The 14,752-nt window shown below is 38.2% G+C and overlaps 1 non-coding gene across 1 annotated transcript; it reads left to right on the top strand.

Moving 5' to 3' along the window:
* The first annotated feature begins 5,117 nt into the window (after positions 1-5,117).
* On the top strand, positions 5,118-5,224 carry LOC138826712 (U6 spliceosomal RNA). Its single transcript, XR_011371819.1, has one exon. It is a non-coding gene; the product is annotated as a U6 spliceosomal RNA (small nuclear RNA).
* Positions 5,225-14,752: the final 9,528 nt, after the last annotated feature.

Raw genomic sequence — 14,752 nt, 5'->3', positions numbered from 1 at the left:
TCAGTTGGTATAGTTGTTTTCTACACAATTATTGACAGTTTACAAATTATTCTCAAACTTTAATACATTAAAAATACTTTCTTCTTTTCTTATTTTCTTGGCCAGGAAATCAGCCAGACCTCAGTCAGCATTTCTCTCATAGGACTTTTCACATGGGTTGGTTAAATGTTGGTCTGAGGTCCAGTCTTCTGAGGACTCACTCATCTGCTTAGGAATTGATGCTGTCTTTTGGAAAAGAGCTCAAGGAAGGATGCTATTTAGCGCCTTATAACTTTATTTTTTTTATTGTGAGAACACTGTACAGAGGAGTTACAATTACATGGGCAACATAACGAGTACATTTCTTATCAAGCATTGTTGGCTACTCTTTCTTTCCTCTTCCCATCTTTTCCCATCTTCCCCCTACACCCGGTCATCCCCCCACCCACCAAAGTTGTAAAGTTCGTTTTTCGAGAAAACAACATTGAAATTCCACCTCACCCCAGTTAGAATGGTTATAATAAAGAACTCTAATAACAACAGATGCTGGAGGGGATGTGGACAGAAGTGAAGCTTTCTACATTGTTGGTGGGAGTGTAAACTTGTTCAACCACTTTGGAAAGCAGTATGGAGGTTCCTCAAAAGACTCCACATAGAGCTCCCCTATGACCCAGAAATCTGACTTTGAGCATTTAGCCACATGATCACAAACAAGACCATACTAAAGCTACCAGCACGACTATGTTTATTGCACCCCTATTTACTACAGCTAAGATATGGAACCAACCCAGACGCCACTCAATAGATTAATGGATCAAGAAAATGTATATATACACAATGGAATTCTATGCCTCCATCAGAAAAGATGACATTGCCCCATTTGTTAGGAAATGGTAAGACTTGGAAAAAATTATATTAAGTGAAGTAAGCCAGGCCCAAAGAAACATAGGTCTCATGGTTTTCCTTATTTGCAATAACTAGTATATGTCTGAGTCAAGCAGAAAAGGTCAGATAACTTGATGTTAGGGGAATGAAGCCCAAGATAAGTATTCAAATGTTTTTTTGCCTTTCATGAAATTGTTTTTAACATTTTTATAAGATGATTTCTATGTTGCTTTGTATGTTCCTCCCCCACGGTATAACCCCTGCTTTCACTGTATTGATGTAGGTATAATTTGTGGAGGGGAAGGGAAAAAAATCATTTAACTAGGGATATAGGTGGACCTATTGCAACAATGAGATGTATAACTTTATTCTTTACAAGGATATTTTCCTGCTACTTTGGTTGTTAAGAGTGTCTATAAGAGCAAGCATTCTGTAGGGAGCTGGGAGACACCATATATTCTTTACTTACTGAGATTCCTAAGTGACTTGTACTGCATTTTGCAAGTCGAATCTGTCAAAACCTACCAGTTGTAAGAGATAAGAGGAGTGGTAAAAGAACTCATGGAGACAAATACATTTTCAACATATTTTGTTCCAAGCATTCCATCTAAGGCATAGTCAACAACTAGTGAAACTTGTGTTGGCTGTAAATATGTGTCTTTCTCCATGTGTGCATGTATACATGTGTATATGTATGTGTGAATTTGTGTGTATAGTAACATACATGTGTACATATATAAGGGCATATACATACATATATGCATATATAAATAAATATACATATGCAAATACATGTACATATATATAAATCAGTGTTCAGTGATTTAATCAATAGTTCCCAGCACATTGTCATTCTCACAAAGTGTACATGTTAAACTGCTCTGAGGAGCTGTGCTCTATGATGGGTATCCTTTGTTCTCACTTGCCCCATTACCTTGTTTTTCATCCCCGTGAACAACTTCGGTCTGCTTACAATAGGATAGTTTTGTTTTCATTACATGTAGTTACTTACTGATAATCAAAGACAAAGGTTTTTTGTAAAAGAAAAAGAACTTTTAGGTCTCAAGTCAAAATATCTTACCTATCCCAATGATTCCTATGAGATAAAATTTATAACAGAAGAAAAGTGAAAAGGAATTCCTAGATCTGTTGTTTTGCCATTTAGAATGGCAAAGAATAATATCACGCCAATCTTATAATTGTTAAAAACTGCAAGGGAAACTGTTGGTCCCTATCATGTTCCCACAAAACCAGTGGATCCTGAAGGATAATAGACCAGCTGAAATTCTAAGTAGCAGACATGGAGCCTGAAAGAGAAAGACCATGAATGAAAAAGGGTGAAAGAGAGAAGTACAATAATACTGAAAGTACATAACAGATAAACAAGAGCTGTATGAGAATATTCATACTGCTATCTTTAGACTCTTCATGTACATTTGAAGGTATCTGATGTATGATAACCCATCAATATAACATATAAAATGATTTTGATAAAAAATAAAAATGATGATTCCCTGCCTGGTTTTAGGATGAGGATTATGATGGCTTCATAGAATGTGTTCAGTAGTGAACTTTCTCTTTCAATTTCATTGAAGAGTTGGAGGAGTATTGGTGTGAGCTCTGCTTTGATGGCCTTGTAGAATTCCGCTGCAAAACCATCTGGTCCTGGACTTTTCTTAGATGGAAGGTCTCTTATTGCTGTTTCTATTTCAATGCTTGATATGGGCCTGGAAAGACTTCGAAAAAATTATATTAAGTGAAGTAAGCCAAGCCCAAAGAAACATAGGTCCCATGGTTTCCCTCATTTGCAATAGTTAGTATATGTATGAGTCAAGCAGAAAAGGTCAGAAAAGGTGATGTTAGGAAAATGAACCCTAAGATAAATGTTTTTTTTTCTTTCATTCATTTGTTTCTAACGCATTTATATGATTATTTCCTTGTTGCTTTGTATGTCTCTCTCCCACATTATAACCCCTGCTTTCACTGTATTTGATGTTGTTATAATTTGTGGAAGGGAAGGGGAAAAACAAGTCGTTTAAATAAGGATACAGGTGGACCCGTTGCAACAATGAGAAGTACAAGTTGTCATGTCGAAAACGAACTTTGCAACTTTGGTAGGGGGTGGGGGGAGGATTGGGTGGGGGGGAGGCTTGGAATGGATGGGAAGGGGAAATATAGGAGGAGGCTACAATGCTTGATAAGAAATATACTCATTATCTTGCCCATGTAATTGTAATCCCTCTGTACAGTTTTTTCACAATAAAAAAATAAAAATGACTCAGAAGAAATTATAAGTGCAAATATAATCTTCCCAGAAGAACACTCTCAGAGATATTTCATGACTTTGAAAAGGATAAAGTGGCTCAAGTTAGCATAAATTTAGAAGTATGACAATTCACAAAAATATAAAAAGATATTCATATATTTCATTATATAACCCAAAGCAGAAAGCAAATATTGTTTAGATGATTTTTTAAAGCATAGTCTTTCTGGAGCTGGGAAGGTGGCTCAATGGGAGAGTGCTTGCCTTGCATGCATGGGGCCCTGGGTTTGATTCCTCAGCACTACAGAAGTAGAAAAAGACGAAGGCTCAAATGGTACCGCTAGCCTTGAGCTGAGGGACAGCACCCAGGACCCAGAGTTCAAGCCCCATGACCAACAAAATAAAAATCAACAAAACACTGCTGGGTGCCGGTGGCTCAGGACTGTAACCGTAGCTATGCAGGAGGCTGAGTTCTGAGGATCCCGGTTGAAAGCCAGCCCAGGCAGGAAAGTCCGTGAGAATCTTATCTCTAATAAACCACTAGAAAACCAGAAGTGGTGCTGTGGCTCAAGGGATAGCGTGCCAGCCTTGAGCTGAAGAGTGCAGGGACAGCGCTCTGGCCCAGAGTTCAAGCCTCAAGACTGACAAAAACAAAAAACACAAAAACAGTCTCTCACTTTTGTGGTCTCAACTCTGTAATACCGCCGCTTCAGACGAAGGCTAAGATTTTGGGTGTGGACCTTTATCATCCCTCCTAATTCAGACTGTACTTGATAATTTTTTTAATAAATAATTTGTTCTTAATTTTCTTCTTTGTAAACTCACATGCACCTATAAAAAATGCTTTGGCCATCCCAGTAAGCTTCTCAAAGTACCTCCTGAGGACGACTTATAAAAAGTTGTATTATATTACAAAAAGGAAAACAATGCAACAAATAAAGAAAATGGACAATTAAATATTAATGATTAATCAAATAAAAAAACAAACAATTACCAGTGTTCTACATATTAGATTTTACTACTTTCTCATATTCCTGTACATTTAAAACTGGCTAAGATTATGATGTTTAAAAAGAGGATTTTGTTTTGGTTTTTATTTTGGGTCTGGTCGTGGCCCTGGAGTCTGAGCCTGGGCGCTGCCCCTCAGCTCTTCAGCTCACGGCTAGCACTCTACCACTTGAGCCACATCACCACTTCCAGCTTGTTTTTTGTTTATGGGTGTTGAGGAATCGAACCCAGGGTCTCAAGCATGCAAGGCAAGCGCTTTACCACTGAGCCACCTTCCCAGCCCCTTAAAAAGAGTTTTATAGGCTATGAGTAGTCTTTAAAATTACCCACTAAGATTACTTTTTATGGCTCATCTCATCATTTGTATATGGCTTATATCATCATTTGTTCCTCACTAACATGTAAAGTAAGGAAGCCCTAAAAATTAAACAGAAACTATCTAGTTAACAAAGTCTTAACTCTTCACTCTGCTTCTTTACGCAAAGACTTTGCAACTTCTTATTGGTAATGTTTCTATAAACTCTGAAATGTACATAATTAGTACCATATGTCTGCTACCATAAACCTTAAATACTTTATAGAAAAGTTTATCACCTGCCAAACAGTCCTAATTTTGGCATATATATGCAAATTCCCAAAATTAAATACATTTAAAATTTAAAACTTTTAACAACCTTAACACTTGCTGCAGTGTTCATTATGACAGGTGCCTTGTATAGAACAATTGAATTCCTCCTCCTACACATCTCTTGAACAACAAATATCTGGAATTATTTTGTTTTTGACATGCCAGTCTTGACTTTATTCTTAAATGTGTGCTTATGTAAGAAATGCATGGTACTAACAGTTTGTTGTATTGCTAACAAAAAAAAAAAAAGAAATACATGCTTCTAAAATTTCACAAGAATTCTTTTGAACTTACTTTTTTTTGAATTGTCTAGTTTAAGAAAATCAATTACACTTTATATATAAAAAATGTTCTGTGCTCAATTAGGCAGCAAATACGCTAAAATTGGAACAATACAGAGAAGATTAGCATGGCCCCTGAGCAAGGTTGACATGCAAATTAGTGAAATGTTCCATATTTTTGCAACAACAGATGCTGGAGAGTATCTGGCCACAGGGAACTCTAGTGCATTCTTGGTGGGTGTGTAAACTTGTTCAACCACTTTGGAAAGCAGTATGGAGGCTCTTCAAAAGACTCCATATGAAGCTTTCCTATGACCCAGCAATCCCACTTATGGGCATTTACCCGAATGATCACAAACAAGACCATACTAAAACTACCAGCACAGCTATGTTTACTGCAGCATTATTTACAATAGCTGATATAGAGCCAACCCTGATGCCCCTCAGTAGATGAATGGATCAAGAAAATGTGGGTGTATATAAACAATGGAATGCTATGCCTCCATCAGAAAGAATAGTATCACCCAATTTGTTAGGAATTGGAAAGTCTTGGAAAAAAATTTATTAAGTGAAGTAAGCCAAGTCCAAAGAAACATAGGTCCCGTGGTTTCCCTTATTTTCAATAACTAATATATGTCTGAGATAAGCAGAATAAGTCAAAAGCTATGTGCATATGAGCAGATAAGATGATATTAAGGGAAATGAACCCTAAGACAGGGACACAAGTATGTTTTTTCTTTCTTGTTATTGTTTCTAACGTACTTATGATGTGCAATGTGATTTTTTTTTCTTTCTGTATATGTTCCTCCCCCACGCTATAACCCCTGTTTTCATTGTATTTGAAGTTGGTACACCTACATCCTGTGTATATGTTTCTCTAATTTGGTGAGGGGAAGGGAAATACAAAATGGTTAAATAGGGATACAGGTTAACTCATTGTAACAATGAGATGCACAAGACACTCTGTTGAAAAATGAACTTTACAATTTAGTCAGGGGGAGGGGGGAGGGGAGCGTATTTGTGGAGGTGGGAGGGAAGGGATGGTGGGAAGAGGGAACAATGCTTGTTAAGAAATGTACTCATTATTTGCTCCCATAAATGTGACACCTCTGTACAGTTTTTTTATAATAAAAATTGTATGAAAATGTTCTTATGTCTTGGTAGTGTAAAAATATCAGGAACAGAATAATGAAGGAATGTTGTAGACTGAGGTGAAGTCCATATAAAAATGTGCAAAACTGATGAGCGGTATATTGTGTTTTACATCATTTAAGTTACATTGAAAAAATAGGGAAGACCTAGAAGAATGAATTCTCTTTTTGATATCCTATCATAGTTCCTTAGCAGGATGAACTCTTTCCTCATTGTTGTAGAGGCATCATCAGATGAGAGGAACTGATTTTTTTTGTTGGCTTCCTTACATTTATTTGTCAGTTTATGAACTACTAGTTTATGTCTGAGACAAGAAGAAAAGGTCAGATAAGTTGATGCTAGATGAAATGAACCCCAAGATAAGTAGTCAAATGTTTTTTTTCTTTCTTGCAATTGTATTTAACATATTTATAAGATGATTTCTTTGTTGCTTTGTATGTCTGTCCCCCACGGTATAATCCCTGCTTTCATTGTATTTGATGTTGTTATAATTTGTGGAGTGGAAGGGCAAAAACAAACCGTTTAAATACTGATATAGGTGGACCTATTACAACAATGAGTTGGACAAATCCTTATGTTGAAAAACGAACTTTCCAACTTTGGCAGGGTAGGGAAGGTAGAAGGATGGGAAGGGGAAACAAAGGAGGTAGCAGCAATGCTTGATAAGAAATGTACTAATTGCCTTGCCAATGTAATTTTAACTCCTCTGTACAGTATTTTCACAATAAAATTTTTTAAAAAAGAAACTAAGGGAAATTAGACACACAGGCTTTGGAAAGTGTAAGGTCTGCTCCTAGATGGCAAGCAGACTCCACCCTCCTCGCAGCAAATTTTGTACCCAGTACTTGCGTTATCTAGGCAACTGGCACAAATGGAAGAGGTCACATCTGCATCTGCTGAGGTGACATCTGAATTTGATGTGGCCACAAATTTCTCCGCCCATAACTTAGATAAGGTCTAGCTCAGGCCCAGATGACCTTTCTCTGCTCTTTTATAGCTCTTTCTCATCTCTTTCCTTCTCTTCTCTTTCCCAGGTCTCTTCTCTTTCCTCGCTCTCTCTTTCCCACCTTTCCCAGATGGTCTCTATTCTAGCTCTTTTCTAGCTCTTTTCTAGCTCTTTTCTCTCTCTTTCTCAGCTCTTCAAGCTCTCTTTCCCAGGCCTTTCCCCACCACGTTGAGGACCAAGATGGTCTGGTGTCAGCTGGAATGATGAATAAACCTACTCCTTACCTGAATACCACGTACATGCTGCTGTTCTTCCTTAGCTAACTCTTTTTAAAATCCTAACAGAAAATGACCATTTAGGATGAATGATATTTGATTTTACAATCAGAAAAATGTTTAAAAAATTATATAGATATAAAATACTCCAAAAGATTTATTCTATGAATCTATCCCTTGGAACAAATGATACGAAGTTGATTAATGTATTTTACGATAATACATATATTCACATACCTATTTATGTTCACATAAATTTCACTTAAACAACAATTAAATGACTATATTTCTACCATCTACTTGGAGTATACTTAAATCTCTAAAAATGACTATGCTGCTGCTATAAACAGCAATTCCCCAATTGTCCTCCACAGAGGGCATCCACAGCGTACTTTGTGATAGGGCCAAAGCCTGAGTCAAGAAACTTCCCAATGGTGCCCAGTGGGTAAACTGTTTTGATTTGGTTTAAAGAAAACTAAAAAGAAACATTATTAATACCTTGCTCTTTCGTGATATGGAGACCACCTATGAGAAAGAGTTCCTACCTTGCTCTTCAACACAGTTGTAATGAAAAAGGAAGGGACAAGACTGTGAACTTACGATGCACAGAGTTGAGTGCCATGCGGAGTCAAGGCGGACCATTAGTCGAGAAACAAGGAGTTGCAAGTCTAACCCACAAGACACGGCAACATCAGGCAGGCCATAGGCAGTGACAGTGAATTTGTAGCCCCATTCATTATTACTGCTGTCAGAATGAAAGAGCACCATCCTTAAACGTCACGTTCTAGAGAGAAAAAAAAGTCATGTGGTCAACAAGATGGAAGGAGGCAACAACTCAGCAGTTAAGTATATTCTTTTTGACTCAAAAAAATCTTAAAAGCGGTCTCCATTTCTATAAGTTCAAAATGATTAAGGGAGAAATGTACACAGATGATACCAAAACACAAAACTCACAACTACATTTAGAAAGCAGAATTAGTAGAAAACTGCTGCTCAGCTTTCTAAAACTCAAGTGACTATCTGCTCAACCAGTGATCACTGGCTCAGTTCTTTGTTCTCAACCAAGACCCTTGATAGGAGAGAGAAGTAAACAGTCTGAAGCAGGCTGCAGCCCAGATATTAAACAGATCTGTCAGCCGGGCTCCTAGCTTTCACCATGGTTTAAGTCTTTCTCTTGGATCCACTGGCCCTTCTGAACTCAGAGATTAACAGCTCTTTAATTTATTCTGGACAACACTGGTATTAGCAAATTTCTTATGAAGAGCCAGATAGTTAAATTTTTAGCTTTTGTAGGCTGCATAATCTCTACTGCAACTGTTCCTTTCTACAAGTAGAGTATCAAAGCAACCCTTAGAAATATGGGTGTGGTTACATTCTAGAAATGTGCCAGTATTAAGGTTTGTACTTAGAGCTTTGAGTATTTTTCAGCTATTTTGCTCATGGCTGTCATTCTACCATTCAAGCCATGTCTCCACTCTGGCTTTTTGCTGGTTGAGATAGGGCTATCTTAGATTTGTCTACCTAGGCTAGCTTTAAATCTTATTCCTCAAATATCAACCTGCTGAGTAGCTAGGATTTTGAACAATATGACCATGAGCCACCAGAGCCTAGCTAGTCCTTCTCTTTCTACACACCATACCATTATTGCTCTAAAGTTGGAAAAAGGACAAGAATTGCTACAGAAGTACTTATTTACCTTGTTTGGGGAATATGACTTACCTTAGGCCACTTATAAGTACCAACTTTGTGTCAGTGTGTCTTCCCACCTCTAGAGTCTGTAAATTCTAGATAATCATACCTGTGAAGGCATAATCTCTATTATATTCTTTCTCTTGTTTTTGATCCACTATTGCTTGGAAGAAAAAACATGTGAGTCTTAGCGCTTTTTGGTTTCACACCTCTCATCAAATTCCACTTCAAAATAGGTTGCCCTTGGGCTAACAAAGACAGATACTTCATGGCAGTTATTTTCATAGTTATAGGCAGATTTCTTGGACCATATATGTAATACCACAGGCTGTTCCTGCTGCCAGGTCTCAACATCCAGTAGGCAGACAAATGAGTAAGAGAAAATTCCAGATATTACTACACAACCAACTGTCAAAATAAACTATCAGTGCTGTAGATCACAGGCTTTGACAGCCCTGATGAAATTTTATACAGGCTAATCTGATTTTCCTGTCTACGCAGAGATCAATAGACATCTATCACTTAGCAGAAGTGCATTAGGATTATACTTTAGGGACTCATGCTTTTATCTTTTAGCAGTGACACAACTATTTTTAAAAATAAGTATTAGTATGAATTCCACTGGAGAAAAACACTGAATTAAAAGTTTAAAGAGCTCACATTTTTACTTAGGACCTTGGCATGTCTAAGACCACTCTTTTTTTCCTCTAAAAAATAAAGTTTTCTTTTTAGCTCATGATTCTAATCCTAGTTACCCAGGAGGATGAGATCTGAGGATTGCAGTTTGAAGTCAGCTTTGTCAGGAAAGTCTTATCTGTAATTAAAAGCCAGAAATAGGTCAAGTGGTAGAATGCTAGTCTTGAGAAAAAGGGGCTAAGGGATAGTGCCCTGGCTCAGAATTCAAGCCCCAATACTGGCAAAAAAAAAAAAAAAAACGATTAAGATTGGATGCTGTGGCTCAAGTGGTAGAGCACTGGCTTTGAGCTGAAAAGCTCAGGAACAGTGCCCAGGCTCAGTTTAAGCCCCACAACCAACAAAAACATCAGGGTTGGAGGCATGGATTAGTTGGTTGGTAGTGCACTACCCAATGAGCCAAAGCAACAGGTACTAAGTTTGAGTTCCAGTCTTACACCAAAAAACAAAATGAGAAAATAAAAAAGATCTGCTAAATGTACATGCCCTTTCTATTACCATCAGGCAGTTATGAAACTCAAAAAGACTGTGAACAAATCTTATATAATAAAAATTAAGTATGGGAGATAATTCTTTTAAATACTAAACCTTCTTATTTGTCTTTCCATGTACATTTTCTCTTTTAGACTTCATTTTTTGTGTGTGTGTGCCTGTCATGGGGCTTGAACTCAGGGTCTTGGTGCTCTCCCTGAGCTTTTTCATTCAAGACTAGCACTCCACCACTTGAGCCACAGCTCAAGCCTACCCCTCCTCATTAGCCCCCCTCCCCCCCAACTGGTTATTTGGAAATAAGAATCTCACAGGCTTTCCTGCCTGCACTGGCTTCAAATTGAGATCCTCAGATCTCAACTCCTGAGTAGTTAGTATTACAGGTATGAGCTACAAGCACCTGGCTAGACAAAAGTTACAGTCTTTATTTACATAGATTTTATGTAACTTAATATAACCTAAAATGATTGGATAAATGATTGGATAAAATGATTGGATATACAGCTTTTTGGCCTCCTTTCTTGTGCTAATGACAAATCAAGATGATATTTACTATCCCTGTTGGCAAAAATACCAATAAAGCTTCTAGAGGCAACTTATTTGTATATATCTGTAGTCCAGTAGGTTTTATATGGTAGAGTCATATCTCTCTGAAGAGAGGAAGCAAAATAGGTTCAGGGCCAACTGAAGTTACCTTGCTCAGTCCTCCTTCAGGGTCATTGTAGAGCTTCTTCAACAGCTCTGTTAAGGTACTGAACTCTCTCAAGAGAGTACATTGTGAAATGTCCAAAGAACAGAAGTCTAGGAGAAAGATGACCTAAAGGAAGATGAAGGAAGTACTCAGTATTCACTGCACATGCTGGTATTTCCACCAGCCCCCTCCTGGTTATTGAAAATAGCCACTTCTCCTTACCAGTTCATGAGCTGCCATGGAAAACACTGAATTACACAGTTTTTCTTTTTTTTTTGGGGGGGGGGAGTCTGGTCGTGGGGCCTGAACTCTGGGCCTGGGCTCTGTCCCTCAGCTCTTCAGCTCAAGGCTAGCACTTTACCACTTGAGACACAGCGCCACTTCTGGCTATTTTTTTCTTTTTGCTTATGTGGTGCTGAGTAATCGAACCCATGGCCTCATGCATGCAAGCAAGTGCTCTACCACTGAGCCACCTTCCCAGCCTTACACAGTTTTTCTACTATGTTTTTTCCACTATACTGTGACAAAAGGGATTCCAAAATCACTCTCATGCTTACCAGAAACTGTTACATATCTATCAAAACATAAAGTAGTTAATATTTTATATGGTAAAAACATCATTTACTACATTATTACCAAGGGCAAAGCTAGGGAGGGCTATAGAAGCTGACTACCAAAACAGGGAGAAGGGAACAGCAGATCACAAGAACATTAAGCATCATCCTAATGAACAATGTCAATCTAATTACCTCTGAAAGGGAAAAGCAGTGAAAACTTCAGTAGTTGGTATGAGTGATAGTTAAGTTTAAGGTGATTTTTTGTGTTGCTTTTCAATGAAGTGGAGATATCACTCTAAGTTATATCTGATCCCAGCACACAGAAGGCTGAGGAAGAACTGAGAATTCAAGCGCAGTCTGGGTAGACAGCAAGTTCAAGGCCAGTATGGGCTACACAGTGAAAACTTATCTAAAAAGAAGTGGTGCTGCCTGTAGTCCTAGCTACTTGGGAGGACTCCAGTTTAAGGTCAGCCTAGACAAGAAGTTTCAGAGAACTCATCTTGAGCAACCACATTTCAACCAATAAAAATCTGAACATATGATTATATATTTGTAGTTCCAGATATTTGGGAAGTACAAATAGGAAAATTGCCGTCCAAGCTGGCACAGACATAAGTGTAATACTCTATTTGAAAAATAAGTTAAGTAAAAAAAGGGGTGTGGCTGACTTATACATGCTTAGCAAACACAAAGCCCTGAATTCAAATACCAGTACTGTGAAGGAGTGAAAGAGAAAGGGAGAGGGGAAGGGAAAAGGAAAAGGGGAAAAGAAAAGGGAGGGGGGAAGGAAAAGGGAAAAATAAGAAAAAATGACCAAATGAGTCAGCTCTTACCCTTCCCTTTCCTTTAGTTTACAATGTGTCCATGAATCAAGGGTTCTGATCTAAAGCCAAGGCCTAAGTGGCCTGATCCAGAACTCTAAGCATTTTGTCATAATTGCTGAGACCAAATTTGGCAGAAGTGAACAGTCAATTTCTCACCATCTGTTGGATTTCATACAATTTTCGGTCGATTTACAGGAAACAAGTATCAATATTTTCAGTGACTTATAAAAGTCATAGATTTTAAAGGCTCAATACTTTCTTTTCTGGGTGATGATTAACAGAGATGGAAGACTCCCGTGACATGGAATAATATCATTTAAGAGTGCTGTATGATTGCAAAGAGAATGACTAGGCAGTAGAATGACCAAATTCTAAATAAAAACACTAGTGCTAATGGCTCATAACTGTAATCCTAGCTACTCAGCAGGCTAAGATCTGAGGATCAAAGTTTGAAGGCAGCCCAGGCAGGAAAGTCCATGAGACTCTATCTCTAGCTAACAAGCAAAAAGCCAGAAGTGGAACTGTGTCAAGTGTCAGAGTCCTCATCTTGAGCAAAAAAGCTAAGGGAAAGTGCCTAGGCCCTAAGTTCAAGTACTGGCACCTCCTTCCCCCCGCAAAAAAAGAAAAAAGAAAAGAAGGCTAGGCACTGGTGACTAATGCATGTAATCCTAGATACTCAGGAGACTGAGATATGAGGACTGGGGTTCTATGCCAACTTGACTCTCATCTCCAATTAACCAGCAAAAGACCTGGAAGGGGTGCTGTGGCTCAAGTAGAGCACTAGCCTTAGGTAATAAAGCTCAGCAATCAGGCCCTAGGTTCAAGACCCAGAAATGGCACAAAAAAAGACAAAAATAAGCTGAACAAGGTGGTGACACAGGCTTGTAATTTCAGCACTTGAGAGGCTGAGGCAAGAGAGTCACAAGTTCAGGACATTCATCAGCTACATAGTGAGATATGGTCTCAACAAAACAAAACCTTCCAAATAAAAAAAACAAAAGCAGAAATAACTATAGATCTGAACTGAAATAAGCCATATACATCCTTGATGCATGAGTTATAATTATCTGTTTTCATGGATTGTGTATTGATACTCACATTTTTCTATAAGGTCCACAGTAAGATCTTTGGCTCCAGATCTTTGCTCTTCAGTTGCAGATAGCACCAGGAGAACAGGCTACTTTGCACAGATCAGAACAGAAAAAAGAGCACAGAGCCAACTTCCCCTGGTGCCTCACTGAGCATCATCAGCTCACACTACAAAGAAACAGACAAACAGGAAATGTCCAAATAAGGTGTTCCCCGAACTTGGGCAGGAAATATCTCTATAGAAGCAGCGGTCACTGGCAAAGCAAAAACAAAAAAATACTATGTGTATGGGGCAAAGTTATGAAAGAGCTTTCAATCCAGAATTGAACCAAGAAAAATGGTGTTAGGAAAACTTCCCTATTGCTCTGCAGTTTTGTGGAACCTATAAATATTCTTTTTGCTCCACAAGACATCTTCTGCACCCCAAGACGCCCACCCTATTGTTCATCTCTTTCTTGTAATGAATCTTCTGTCTCTGGGCCCTTCTCCTGAGTCTTCAATCAAATCTCTCGCTAGCAGAGTTGAGGGAGAGTTGAAAAGAAGGTGTGAGTTTGATCAAGGTACATTGCATGAGTTTTATTTTGTTTTGTTTTTGTCAGTCATAGGGCCTGCACTCTGGGCCTGGGCGCTGTTCCTCAGCTCTTCAGCTCAAGGCTAGCTCTCTACTTCTTGTGCCACAACGCCACATCTGGCTTTTTCTGCTTATGTGGTGCTGAGGAATCAAATCCAGGGCCTCATGCATGCAACGCAAGCACTCTACCACTGAGCCACCTTCCCAGCCCCCACATTGTATGAGTATATGGACATGTCAAAATAAATCTACCATGTACCATAAATTGATAATAAAATATGGAAAAAATAAAGATAATCCATCATTGAAGGACAATAGGAAAATCACATTTTCGAGCAATTCATTTGAAAATGAAAATATAAATTCAAACATCAAAAATTGTTATGCTATAGTCATGTGACCTCTTTATTAGGTTTAAACAACAATAACAACAACAAAAACAGCATTGCTTGTGATATCACTGATATTGTGTGACTGGGGGCAGTGATCTCACTAAATGTTAGCTCTTCATTTTTGGAAAAGCATGTCTAATTTCAGGCTAAAGACCAGTGTCAAGGTACTTGAAGAACTAGGAGCTACATATTGTTTTTAAATGGTAAATATATATCACTAAAAAGAACAGAAGCATTTATTTGTTCTTTTGGTGGCAGTTCTGGAGCATGAGCTAAAGACCTGAGTGCTGTCCCTCAGCTTTTTTGCTTGAGGCTACTACTGCTCTATTACTTGAACCAC

This window comes from Dipodomys merriami, unplaced genomic scaffold (assembly GCF_024711535.1).
Source record: "Dipodomys merriami isolate MVZ:Mamm:240054 unplaced genomic scaffold, mDipMer1.0.p SCAF_1481, whole genome shotgun sequence".
NCBI lineage: Eukaryota > Metazoa > Chordata > Mammalia > Rodentia > Heteromyidae > Dipodomys > Dipodomys merriami.
This window is presented reverse-complemented; position numbering and strand designations above follow the sequence as displayed.